The sequence below is a fragment of the Centrocercus urophasianus genome, unplaced genomic scaffold (genome assembly GCF_019232065.1).
Source record: "Centrocercus urophasianus isolate 14NV4802_14NV808 unplaced genomic scaffold, USGS_Curo_1.0 seq_11, whole genome shotgun sequence".
Classification (NCBI taxonomy): domain Eukaryota; kingdom Metazoa; phylum Chordata; class Aves; order Galliformes; family Phasianidae; genus Centrocercus; species Centrocercus urophasianus.
The window spans coordinates 72192726-72206838 of NW_024884253.1; positions in this window are offsets into that span (position 1 = coordinate 72192726).

Below are 14113 nucleotides of genomic sequence, written 5' to 3' on the forward strand. Positions count from 1 at the left end.
ATTGCAGTATTTTGATCACATGCAAGCTTGTATATTTCACATATTTTTTTCCAAGTGTATCTGAATACAGTATGAGTCCCTTGTTCTCTTGCCGTGATGCACTGCACAAATTTCAGGTGCCTTATAAATAAGTAAACAAAAGCCTAGAAAACAGCAAAGGAATATGAGGATTAAAAAAACTGGGACATTTGTCTACATCACCCTTTAGGCTGCAGGGAAGGTCCAGAAAAGATCCTCTACTCATGGTGTTCTAAAAAATACAGTGAGTTCATCTGTATCTTTCATTTGATTTGTAGATACATGGTTGCAAATAGCAGTTCCTGTGGTCAAGGTTAGCCATCATTATAATGGCTGGAGATAGAAACTTCTCAGCAGTACTGTTTTAATTTTTATAGAATGGTCTGAAAGATTGGCTATTAATATGCTTTCAGGCAATAAATATTATATTTTGGTACTTATTTTACAATGTTCACAACTTTACAATGAGCATGGCTTGAGTGTATTTCAAAGAAATCTCACCACTGTTTCTGAGTTACAAGTATTGAAGTGTATTAAAATACACAGCTGTACTGAAAGGTAGTAAAATAGATATAGTAAATAAGAAGATAACACTAGCATAACACCTTATATTGTGTATATTGCATAGTTACTGTTATTTCTAAGCAAAGTATGGTTGAATCCGTATACTTACTCTCCAGTCCTAAGTGGAATTTACTGAAATTAACCAAAACCCTTTTATTATTTTCTCAAATAAGGGATGAAGGGATGCTTTGTATTCAGAAATGACGTTTTATTTTGTTCCATATCTTAAGGAGCCTGCTTTCACATGGATTTCAGTTTCTTGTTTCAAATGTTATGCTCCAGTTAAAAGACAGCCCAAGATACTTTTTCACCTTTTAGTCTGTGATTCTATCAGGAGACTTCTGCATTAACTGTCCATGGTGTGCATGGTGCACAACATTAGGGAAGAAAAAAATAAAAATTATTTCAAATGACATTGATTTGTTCTGGCACTTGGTTTGTACTGTAATTCACCTTGTGTTTTTGTTGTACACATTTACATTGAATTTAACTTAAGATAATTATTTTGAAAATGATATATATATAACATAACAAACTAGCTCTGTTTCAGTTGTGTCTAGAGACCAGGGTTAACTTCAGCTATTCAGGAGACAAATAGAAACACTATCATTTTGGAAGAGGAATTTATAAGTAGTTTTATCTTTATCCTTGGGAGTAATGTGAATATTCTGCAGTGTGCATAATCTGACAGCAACGAATGTTGGACAAACTATCTCTTCAGCATAGCATGGTGCATCCCTAAGCTGAGATTCTTAAATAAAGCTTCTTCAAAAGAGATTTGAAACAACAAAAAGAAAAGGAAAGCCACTTCAGATTTTAAATTTCAATTGCAAAAATGGTAAACTAATCTTTTCTGTAAGTTCTGTAACTTCTCTAAAGCTGGTACTTTAAAAATTAATATTATTGCTCCAAACAGCTATTTTATGTAATTGATTTTAAGCAGGAGTTGAGACATTTCCATGTCCTCTTCTTGAAAGCAGGAAGAAGCACCTAAATATGGATTAACTTTTATAGTCTTAGAGGGTTCGAGCACATGCTGAGTTTCTGGAACCTGCTAAATTAAGAAGTACCAGCTGAACCATGTTACCTAACTATTTCAGAAATAAGGTAAGGCATACAGGGTTACAACTTTTTAAATTATGATTATTCTTGTCCCGTATCAGCGGGGGTCCTAAAGGGCAACAATAAGCATCTAAATGAAATGAAAGGCCGTTAGCGCTTGTTCTAGCTGATTTGAGAAACAGAGTATTAAGGCCTTTCTTACTGCAAAAAAGAATGCTGTGGTGTAGCTCAGTAGCTGCTCAACACCACACAGCCATTCGCTCAGTGCCCCTACATGGAATGAAGGAAAGAACTGCGAACAGAACAGAACACATGGGTTGAGATAAAGACTATTTACTCTAATTGTTTACTAAGACAGAAAGGAAAATGGAATCAAGAATGCAGTGATAACTGTATGTGTATATGTATATATATATATATATATATATATATATATACACATGTATGTATGTATTTTGCAATGCAATTACTTGTCACCTGTCAACCAAAATCCAGCTAACAATGAAATTGTCCACTGACCAATGCTTCGCTGCCAACACAACATCTGGAACACTGTAACCTTTGAGCAGTAGTAATCCCTGGCCAACTGCCCATAACATTACAGCCTTCTGCATGATGTCAGGTTGTATGGAATGATCCTTGATTTCATTCAGGTGCTGTCCTGGTTCCAACCACTGCTGCAGTACCATGATGGTGGTAGCTCTTCTCCACTGAGCATCCTGATCCAGTGCTGAGCATGCTCCATCTCTCAGCAACAACCAAATATTGGTGGGCTATTGACACTGCCTCAGCTGAAACCAGAACAAAGAAACTTGGTAAATCTATAGCTGAGATCAATTGAACAGAGAACTGTAGCTAGAGAATACGCTATACAGTAGACAGTGACTGGTATCTTGTTATGTATTCAAAATTAAAAATTCTGTATTTTGATCACTTTAGGTCATTTCTGTTACCTTCTTGAATTTTTAAGGAACCGAAAGAGGACTAAATTGAGACAATAGCATAGTGAGTTTTTTTTTTTTGTTTGTTTGTTTTAGCAATGCAAATTTAAAGTTCTTCAGTTTAAATAAGGCAAAAGCACCATGTTTTTAAAAGCTCATGAAAGGGCTCATGCAATGTTAATGTTATGTTTTGTTGTCCTTTATTTTTTATTTTATTGTTTTTTTAAAGTTAAGAATCTGACTCAGGGAAATAGATATAACTTTATGTAGGCTCACCTGTCCATGCTCATCATTTTTGTTATTAAAAAAAAGTAACAAAAGAGTAAATTAATGCAGCATAGTATCACTCAATTCGGGCACAAATACATACAAATGTAAAGACCAGAATATCTTTTTGGTAGTAGAAAAACTGACCTCTTGGAAATAATTGTCAGATGAAATAAAAAAAATCCAAAGAGAGGCAGAGCATTATTACAGAATGCTTTTATATCGAACATCCTCACTGTTATTTACCAGAAGGGTTTATGCTTTTATTTTCGTTGAAGATACTCTTTCTGTGACTGAAGTGTTTAATCTTCATTCACTGAATACTCTAGCCAAGTCTAGCCATGTCTAAAATATGGTATCCAAAAGCTATCATGGAGAAAATTCATTTCTTTTTGATCTTTCTTTTTAAGATTGTATTTGTATTCTTAGAAGCAACATTCTTCTACTGTACTATTCGAGCATTTCTCTTTAGACTGTCCTACCTGCCTGAAATATAAGAGCTCTGTGAAATATAAGAGCTTCTTCACAATTTTTTTTTTTTTGTTGTACAGAACTCTGATTCTGGTACTGTCCCTGGCTGAGTGCCTATACTTTTGAGACAGCTGTAGCTCACTGATCTCTAAGCCTCTCTTAAACTGTACTGTACCATGTTTCTTTTTTCTATTCAATCACTTTGATTTTGAATTTCTGCTGCTGTTGTATACTTAACTGCTTTCCCAAATTTGTAGCAAAGGAGTAGTTAGCAAAGAGAACTTCCAAATGCTCAGTAGACTTGCTCTGATATAGCTCCAATACAGCAAGACAAACTTGTGCAATGACACTGTTGTACAGAAAGGAATCTTGCAGCTATCGAGTTTCAGCAGCCATAGAAAATGTGCTGTGTCTTAGGATGTGCACAGACCCACCTGAATCAATAGCTAACCACAGAAGCTTATGATAGTGCTGTTACGATCAGGTGCAATACAAGGATGTCTGGCTGTGAAGATAGTACAACTGAGCAGTCTTTTCCTATTTTATCTGCTTTCAGTCCATAGTCTGCTCATTAGACCTCACCAAACTCCCACATAGTAAATCAGTTTCAACATAATTCATCCTTTAGATCAGTCAGTCTTAATTTGAAATTTAAATCTCATCTTCTTGTATAGATTTAAGGAGAATAATAGTATAATTAAGTAGATTTTCATATGAAATATACATGAGTTTTTACTGCACAATGCTGTTGAAGGTACTTGCAATTATCCAGTTGACTTTTGCTATAAGGCTTTTTTCAAATGATAGTTCTAGAAAAAATAAAGCATCTGCAGTACTTGCGCTTCCAGCTTTGCATTGTGATTAGGGATACTGAAATAACTCTGCAGTTCCCTAATTTTGTGTATTGTCTTGCAAATCTGTTTCCTACTCTGCTTGTCAAAACTGGCACAAGTATGCTTAAATAGAGTTGTGAGGTGCAGAAAAATAAGTTGTTCTACCTGCTAGAGATATTAGAAATATTCTCAGTACTGTATCATTCGTGCAGCACTGTTGAAGACATTGGAACAATTTTTTAAGTAGATTGTGTTAAGTGTTTGCTAGAATAGTGGGCTTTTGACTTGCTAGTTATATTGTCTAGCTGTCTACCAATGTTCAGTGGAAGACATTTTTGTTGATATTCCATTTCAGGAATGGTCCATGATGAAAACTTGCTGAACACAAAAATATCATGTAATAGACAATGTTATGAACTTTTACCTATTAAAATGGGTGAATTTAAAAAATTAATTTCTTTTGCTGAGCAATGGAGACATTTGTGTCACAGAACAGTATATGTATGTTCACAACTTTTTATAAGGTGTGTTTTGGTTAACCTTTGCGTGAGAGAGCATCTGGAATGCATACTGCTGTGTCTGGAAACTGATGCTGTGCCAGGACAGAACTGATGGGTCACTATTAAAAGCCAGAGTAACATCCATGAAGGTAGGAATAAGTCCTTCATACAACATGTAGAAATCATGTGTTTGAAGTCTTTGCTCCTCGTAAGGGACTACCTGACATGAGTGATCAGAAGGTGATAGGAAGGTCTCTTAGACCTGAAGCTTTAAGATAATGAAGACCTAGTCTGCAAGGGTAGACTTGACTGTCTCCAGTGTTGGCAAGATGGTGAAGTTCATGATCCTGAGAGAAATAAAACTAGCCAATTGAAGGATTCCAACTCTGGACCTAAAGGCTGTAAACACTGACAAGTTCAGGAATTTGCTTGAAAGAATATTATCGAATACAATCCCAGAAAAAAGTGATCCAAGAAAAACTGGATTTTTGAGGATCATCCACTCCAAATCCGAGAATAATCTATGCCTATGTGCAGAAATAAAAACAAAGAGCAGGAGACTATTTACATGGATAAATAAGGAGCTCAGTTCTTAAAAGGAGTCAGGTTATTGAGGAGGATGATAGACACTATGTTAGTATACATGAATGGAATCAGGAAATCCAAAGACAATCTGGAGTTGAAGCTTGGGAGAGTCAAAAAGGTGATTTTAAGTATTTGCTATTGAAGCCAAATCCCTTCATACATTAACAAAATCCACAACTCATAATAAAAAATGATGAGTATCATGTGTTTAGATGCAAGATGCATGTCTGTATGTAGTGTAGCATGACAATGCAGCGTAGCACAGTCTGAATAGGAATATGACTTTTGGACTCTCCTTGAATCGTTTATTCTATGCTGAATTAAACTTAACAGAATGGAAACAGGATGAACTAAAGAAATTATTTGTACTCCTGTAGAAACTAAATATGTTTAAGTGGTCTGAAGTTACTTCTTACTCTGTTGTTTACAACTCAGTGTTTCAACTTTGGTTGAAAACAGTGCCAGTAGCAACCATGACATCCTAAACTATTAAATGCCTTAGGTAAACAAACAAACAAACAAAAAACCCCAAAAACAACAAAAAAAAGAAAATCAAACCCATATGTTTCCTGGTTTTTGGTTTTGTCTTACAATAGCTGAAGAAAGAAATCGATTTACTCGCATGGAGAAATTCCAACTGTGCTGCTGATAAGTGCACTTGTGCACTTATCGACAGATGGAAGATAAGGTGGAAGATACAGGTGAAAGATGTAGCGTAACATTTGGAGACTCTTTTATCTATGCTTTCTCACTGACCTGAAACTGTGGTAAGTAAACATCTGTTTTCTCGACCCCACACCCATCCTTGCACTGGAAGCAGCATGTCTTCCATGGAGTATGGACTCTGTGGCCAAAATTTCCTATAAATTTTTCTAAATGTTTTTATAAATTAAAAAAGTTACAGAGTTGTTTGTTTGTTTGTTTGTTTTTTAAAGTGCAAATTTAATTGCTCTGTAATGGACACTTAAAAAATCATATTTTGTAGTCCACAAACTAGGAGCTAAGGACTTAGAAAAAAACGCACTTCAAGTGATGCATTACAGTCTACTGCTGGCTAGCAGGACCCAGGAACAAGGATGTTCTGAGGAAGGAAGATTCAAAGAGATATCAGTCACATTATGAAGTAACTTGCTTATTGCATAAAATTAGGTATTAGACTAAAGTATTTCAAAATGTCCTGACTGAACTGCTTGCATCTTCTATTTCAAAGAAGATTATTATTTGGACTTTGCCGAGTGCTCTTTTTCTACGTTTAGTTTTCCAGTAAAAAATTGAAGATTGGCCAAAAGGAGAGTCTGCTTTCTATTCTTACTGTTCTTATTGTGACCACTTCCTAATGGGTTTTAAATACTTCTCTGAATAACATCTTTTAATGATCATATCCAAATGGATGGATTACCTTGAAGGCCCTGAAACCAGAAGTTCTGTGTTGAGGGGAAACCAGGAATGTGTTTAGTCATCAGTGGTTCGTACAGATTGGGTCTTTGGGTATTACACATCTGTATTTATAAAGATAAAAAGTAGTTTTGACTTGGAAGTTACAGGAAAGAGTAAAAAATGAAAAGGAAACTGTTTGGGAAAAACAAGGCAATAGTGAAAATGTGTATCTGAATGTTCTGATGAAAATTCTTCTAAAATTCAGCTGGAATACTCTAGGTTGATTAGCTCACGTGATACCACTACCACTGCATTGCATGCTCAAATGAAAAAAAAAATAAGGAGGGGTGGGGGCAAACATAGACTACAGAACGCAGAACATGTATTTCTGCAAACACTGGAAAAGCTTAAACTTATCTGGTGGTTTACATTGTTGCAGTGTCTATCTGCTAGCTCAAAGGAACTCTTCAGGGAAAAGACATGAGAAGATGTGTCAGATTAGGAAACTGTCAAACAAATGATGCCATGGAGCTCTCCTGACATAAGGGCTGTCTCTACATATCAAAGCAGGTGCTCTCTGTGATGTGCTTCACATTTCTAACTGCCTAGCTGTTCAAATGAGGATTCTGTGTCCTGCACAGAAGTTCTATCTTTGTCTCAACCCTTTGCAAGTAGAATACAGGAATTTAGGTTACAAGATGCTACTCCAAATTTTCTTGATAAGCCGATTATTTACAGCTGCTGTTCTTTTATTTCTAAGCCATACACTGTACTTTCTGTGAACACATTTTTAATTTTTTTTTTATTATTTTTTAAGTACTGGTCTGCATCAACACCTGTTGCAGCTCTCCTCTATTTGTCCATACTAATAATACACCATTAAAAAGTATATATTAAAGAAAAAGAAAAATAAATATATTTTTTTGTTGTGATCACTGAAGAGAATACTCCTTTCTGCTGTAAAATGGGTTGTTGTAAGGCTATGGAACTTTCTCCCTTTTTTTTTTCTTTTAGAATTCCAGTGTTAAATTCTAGTAGCAGCAGAGTTTCCTTCCCCCAGGAAGAATCTGAAAGTGATTCAGTTGCTCTAGGAGCCACTTTAATAGGTAGTACCTTCCCAGATCTTATTCCTTTTGCTCACTGTGGTCTTTCACCACTAATTAAGACAGTTGTGCTACAGAATCATACTATTAGAATGCATAGCTGTCAAATTGCTAGGTAGCTTTACCATTTGGGTGTTTCTTAAAAGTCATTTAAAAAATGTCAGGCTCTTGAAGAGTTTCTGTAAGGCTCAAAAGAGTCATGGCTCTCATTGCAGCATACCTCAAACTGTCTTAGAGTCTGCCTTATGAGTCTGCCTTGTTTTCTATAAGCAAAGCAATCTCATGCTGAGAGCTGGACTGGAGCTCTGAGCAATTTGAGTAGAAAATAAAAAGAATTCCTAAAAACAGCTTACCTTAATAATGTGGCCTTGTCATATGAAAATGCAGAGAAAGGAGATGTGGTATGTAGGGTGAGAATGATATATGGAAGTACTTTGAGTGTATTGTGGATCTGTAGAAAGCTTTTCTGTACCTGACAATACTGATGGAGTTAATCATTCCTTTAGCTTTCTCATGCCTGTTTCCCAGGTGTAAAGTGATTGCTTTCACCTTAAAGTCTCTGATACTCTGAGAAGGTGAATAATATGTCTCAAGTGGAGGGAGTGTGCAATTGGATTCATGACAGAAGAATAGGATTTCAAATGGGACTTTAAGTAGGAGAGTTCTAAGACTAGTAAGGAAGTCGAAGACCTGGAGGAAGCAGAGAAGACAATGTTTGAATAAAGGATGCAACATCATAATAGCGATTCTTTGCTCATTTGGGATAATGAACAGACAAATTTAACAGATAAATAAAATGGATAACTAAAATAAAATGAAGTACATGGGCAGAGTAAGAAATTTAAGGCATGGTATGCAATATGCAAATTAAATAATACTTTTAATAGCTTAACTTCCAGGGAAATATCTTTTCAGTAATAGTTTGGTTTTTCCTGGGTTGGATTTTTAAAGTAGAACTGAATCACTGTCTTATGACACTGTTAGGTTTTAGTCCTTTTTCTAGATGTTAATTTATTGATGTACTTTGTTCTTAAAAAGTATTTTGAGCAAAGTTTTTGAGTTCCCTATGCATTCTATCTGAAAAGCAGCATATAATTTTCCTCTATTACATACTGCAGGATGTGCCAAGAAAACTGTTTGCATTCTTTTCTATAGTAACTCCATTTTTAAAATAGTCCTGTAATTGCAAAAATTTTGAGATTGTTCGGGAGAGAAGCAGCATAAGATGAATAGAGATAGACTTTTCTTACTAAGTCTGCAATTTTAGTTATTCAATTAAAATAACATCTTCCAGGATATTAATTTTCAGTGTGAGCGTATGTTATTATACCTCAAAGGCCTAACTTGATATGTAGCAATGGGACATGACTAACAGTATTGATTCCTGTTACCATGAGAACCATACCACTTTAGACAAGAACTGTGCTTTCTCTAAACAGTGTGGGATTAGTTTCAGTTTATACGGTGCCTTAGCTGCCTCTGGCAAATAGCAGGTTTCAGGTACCAGTCAGTACAAATGAATGCAAAACAAGAAATAAATTTAAAAATGTTACAGCACTGAAATTACAAGTAAGAATGCTGGAAAAATTAGGTGCTTGCTGAAGTGATTCTTATATTAGTATATTTGCATCAGACACAGGCTCCATTGTACCAGTTATCTGTATTACCATATAAGCCATGTCTTTACTTGCACACGTACGAGTGTGTATGTATACATATATACACATATAAATGTATACTAAGGCATATGTTAAAGCACCAAGGGAGCTAAAATGTATATTTCAAATTTAAAACAACTTTTTTGCACTCCAGTCTTTCTCATTTTCTAAGTGAGAGTTCAACACTGCTTGACTGAAGACAATGTTATGTTTTTGTTGGTTTTTTTTTTTTTTCTTTAAACTATCATTATATGGCTGTATCTAGTAATACTGCATGGTAGCTGAAATTAAGCTAATGTGAAATTTAATTTCTAATTTTATTGATGTCACATACCAAAATGTTTATTGTATATTATGTGAGGAGTGTGTATTTAATGTGAGGAAAATAAATATCTCTACTGAAGCTTTTTCTTCACTGGGCAAATGTGTTGACTTAGTGATGGTTGTGAAGTGAGTTTATTCAGATACTGAAAAACATACTTCATTCAGCAACACTAAGATCTGATGTATATCTTGGGTGTAATCTAGCACGATTGAAAATAACAGGGAACTGTTCAAAAGCCTAAGCTCTATGAAAAATACTAAGATTGCATATGTCATGTAGTTCTGTACTTGTGCTCACATTACTTTGATAGAATATCCTTTTTGATAAGGATAAAAAAAGGCTCTGCTTTTTTGCCGTTGGTGTGGGGTGAATTATCAATATAAGTAGTACAAATAAATATAAATTCTGGAGCAAATAAAATAGTGTAAATAGGTGTGAGAACTAAATTTATTGTTTGAGCTACTAGCCTTTTACTTAACTGGGGGTTTGGAATAAAGAAAAGTTGTGAAAAAGGGAAATACATATCCAGTTCCCTTTGCTTCTGAGTGCTTGAAAATGATAGATAAAAAGCTTCTAATTACTATTAAGTAAGATGGGAGTAAATTCATTTGCTTTATGCTCCTGTGCACAAATCATATTTTGTGTAATCTTTGTTGCAATTCTTACAGAATTTAGAATTATTTTCTTTGGTTCTCAATTTATGGTAAATACATAGGAACTACAGTATGCTGTATTTCTGGTATCCTTGGTGAATACGCTTTGACTGAATTTCTATAAGAAGAAAAATGGTAAAGGAAATAGCCCACATTATTAGTTACTAGGGAAGATTATGAGCAGTGATATAGTCAAAACTTAACAAGAGCGTAATAGATGCTTTGAAATCAGTATTTTCAAAGAGATTGCTTATAATAAACTCTGTTCCAGACAATGCTAATGTATTATATTTACACAGAAGGGCTATTGACAGCAATTTGTATACAGTAATAGACTTCTTTAGTTCAGAAAATAAAATGAGTCCTAACCAAGCTGAATTACAGCACTACAGTATTTAATGCCTCTGTTCATTATTTTACCTCAGTGTCTTCTGTAATGCACTGCCTACCTGAATTGCAAGTGTTTTGCCATTCAGCTTGCAATCTTTAAGGATCAAGAATCTTAGACAACATATGCTGACAGATAATATAATAAGAGGTTGACAGTTTTCTTATTTTCTGCAGAGGAAGCCATTTGAGCAGCAGAACTGCTGTAGAGAAGTATTCATGTTGTTAACAAATGTCAATACAGAAGCCTAATTTAGTTTAATTTATCAAAATATTTTGTTTTTGAAATTATACTAAACAAATATTCTCAGCATCCTTGTATGGTGGCTTCTTTATTTTACAGGGCTAACGATGTAGAGAATGAGTGATAAGAATATTGTTAAAGTCTGTGTAGGAACCAAGTATGTGATGAATCTTAGAATCACTAAGAATGGAAATACCACCTGGATCATCTAGTCCAACCACTGACCAATTGCCACAACAGCACTAAACTAAACAATAGCACTAAAGATGTCACATTGTGATGTCTAACCTTTTCTCAGAACCTTCTACCATCATCTCTGGTTTGAATTTGAGGCCCTGCTTCCCTCACTGCTCAGTCACTTAACTACCATGTCTGCACAATCCCTGTGCTCACATAGAGGGTATGTGCCCATATAGAAGATATGTATGTATTTTTCACAGTTCCTTGAAAGATGTACTTACCTCAGCGCTGGCTTTTGCATTACTAATGCCATTAGCCCAGTAGCCCACAGAAATGAAATCAGTGTTTCTGTTTCTTTGGAAAGATTGTTTTTCCTGTCCCTTTTTAGTGACCTTCAATACTATATGTATGGCAGGAGATATCAAGTAAGGTTGTGGAATTTATATGTACTACAGTTACTCTCAGTACACTTCCAGACTCATAACATAGTTCATTGTAGTGTCTGTTCGGTTACTTGTTTTCGTAACTTCTGTGTGCTAACATAACTTTCTAGCTTGAGTAATAGCATTTTAGTTTAACTTATATGTTATTCCATACAATCTGATTGGCACTACTAACCTGTTTTGATGGTATATTCTTACGATCACATTAAGAATTTATAGCATTTTCTAATTGAATTTTATCTTTTAATGATATTGCCTGGAACTGCCTGTAATAAGCATGAACTTATAGCAGCTCTACAGCCATTAAAATGCAAAATATTTTAATATTGACAGTAATTCAGTAATGACATAACAGGCAATGAATTGGAAAGCACAAAATTTCTGGGATCATCCTTCTTTCTACATAAGGCTTTAAGCAACTGTTAAAATCATACAAAGTTCATTTTTGTGATAGCTAGGACACTACAGTTCTAAAATGTTATGTGTCAGTGTTTTATATAAAGATTTGTAACAGAAATTTTGGAATTTCTTTGAAGAGAGAAAGAAAGGAAATCTCTAGCAGTGAGATTTCCAGTATGCAGAAGTTGCAAGAACATCTGAATTTTAATGGCACTTAGATTAGCAAATTATAAATATAGCAGCACACCTCCATGTAATTGAGAATTCCCAGATCAGGAAAGGAAAGCACAGTCTGGAATAAAACAGGCTTCAGCCAGATTAAAACAAATAATGAGAGGTAGGAAAAAAAGGACCAGATTTGACTAAATGCTAACATACAAAATAGTTATTTCTGTCTAAGCTTTAACTAACTCTCACTGTGATTCATCATTTCCTGACTACATAATGCCTTTCTTTTTCCTCCATTTCTTTCATTTGTCTTTCTTTTTTCCTTTGTTTAGGTAAGGCTCAGGAAACTGGAGAAGGTTACATGTTTGTGCAGTTTGGCTAAACAAAACAATGACAGAAAGTGCTTATTCATTTAAATTTGTGAGACAAGCTATTGAAACAATTTGACTGTGAGAGTAGGTATTAGGCAGCAAGAGGAAAATTTCCAGTCATTCACAGAAGTTCGGTGGTGGTGGGACTACGTCAAATGTGTTGCCTCTTCCTTTTCAGAATCCATGGTAGATTGTGGATCAATTCAGTGAGACCTTAAAGAATACAACATTAGTTGAAAATAATTCAATTTTTCCATCTCACAATCAATCCCTGCTTCATTCTTGAAATATTATAATTAAAATTTTCTCCATTTCTAAAGTAGAGAGAAAGCGTGCCTTTGCATATGCCTTTGCATACATAGTACTCTCCCTAATTTCAATAGCACTAGTATAGTATTATGCAGCTGAGAATTTCAGTAGCAAGGAACATTTTAGAAGTGATATAAATAATAGCTTTGTATGAAATGAGGTTGAAATATACAACATGTAGTTGTTTACTTTTTTGATTCCTTTTTTATGTATGTATTTTGAAGACTTGTATCATAAGTCAAAGATCTAATTATGTTACATTGCAGAAAAATCTTAAATTCTGAAACGCACATAAACCCAGAATAGTAAAATAGAGAAACTTAGGGGGGGGAAAAAAAAACCCTCTTAATTAACTGTCAGAGTGTACCATGACACTTTGACTACTCTGCACTGAAGATGTGTCTGGGTCAAGCTTGGTCTCTAATCCCATCTCCTGAATGGACTCACATTCTAGCATTATTTGCAGACCCAATTCTGTCCCTATTTTCTGACTGATCTTGTGGGATATACTCTGAGACTGACTCACTGCTTGCACTTGAAGGGACTGTCAGTGTAGCCTATTACCTTCACCTCGTTCTGCCCACAGTGTTCAGATAGTACTATGCTCGCTTGTCGTGGCAGGTGAGGGCATCATCTGAGATGGTAGTCACCTGTGGCTCCCAGCCCATCCTCTCACAGTAAATATGACTGCTGACTAGTGAAAGTTACCTTTTTTTTCTTTAATAGACGTGAAACATTTTGAGTACTCAGTTTTCTTAGAGAAGATTTAATTTTTTTTTTTTTTTTTTAAAGAAAGCTGTAACCAACTATATGTATTTTTGGAAAGAAAAAAAACTCGGAGGAGGGGATGTTCCAAAAGCAAGGATTTTGTTCTTTCTAACTATGGACTGAGAAATTCAATACTAGATGTTTTAGAATCCACTGTAAGGCACAGAAACACCAACTGTTTGAATAATGAATTGTGTATGAGATAATCAATTGTCATCATAGTTTTATAAAGAATGGGTCTTTTTAGACTACCTGATAGGTTTTTTTAAAGGTTTTCTGAAACAAATCTCAGACAGCAATGTAGTGAGTATTTTATAAAAGATTTGTTCAAGTGGCAATTAGCTCAATCTAAAAGGTCAAAAGTATGAGTAATAATTTTGGGATAGAGTCTGTGGTCAGAAGCTGACTAGCAGGAAATATTTTAGATAGTATACTCAGTTATACTGCTCTGTGTTCTGCAAAGCTGAGCACCGGTAGTAGTTCTACT